Raw genomic sequence first — 256 nt, 5'->3', positions numbered from 1 at the left:
ATAAAAAGTGCAGTGATAGCACAGTGTAGCAGTCACGGCAGTTGAATTTGAGTAAATTTAGGAGAGGTTTTGAACACATGAAGAAGTACTCTAGGAGCAAAGCGTACTTCTTCAAACACTCGGGGTTAAGACAAAGAGATGGAAGGGCAGAGGTCTGGAAAAGAAGGAGAAAGAGCAACTCACAGGTGCACCTGCAGGCCCGGTTGTGTGAACCTTTCATTTCGGTGAGCCACGTCTGCGTTTTCCAAGAATTAAA

This window comes from Geospiza fortis, unplaced genomic scaffold, assembly GCF_000277835.1.
Source record: "Geospiza fortis unplaced genomic scaffold, GeoFor_1.0 scaffold194, whole genome shotgun sequence".
In the NCBI taxonomy this organism is placed as follows: Eukaryota; Metazoa; Chordata; class Aves; order Passeriformes; family Thraupidae; genus Geospiza; species Geospiza fortis.
This window is presented reverse-complemented; position numbering follows the sequence as displayed.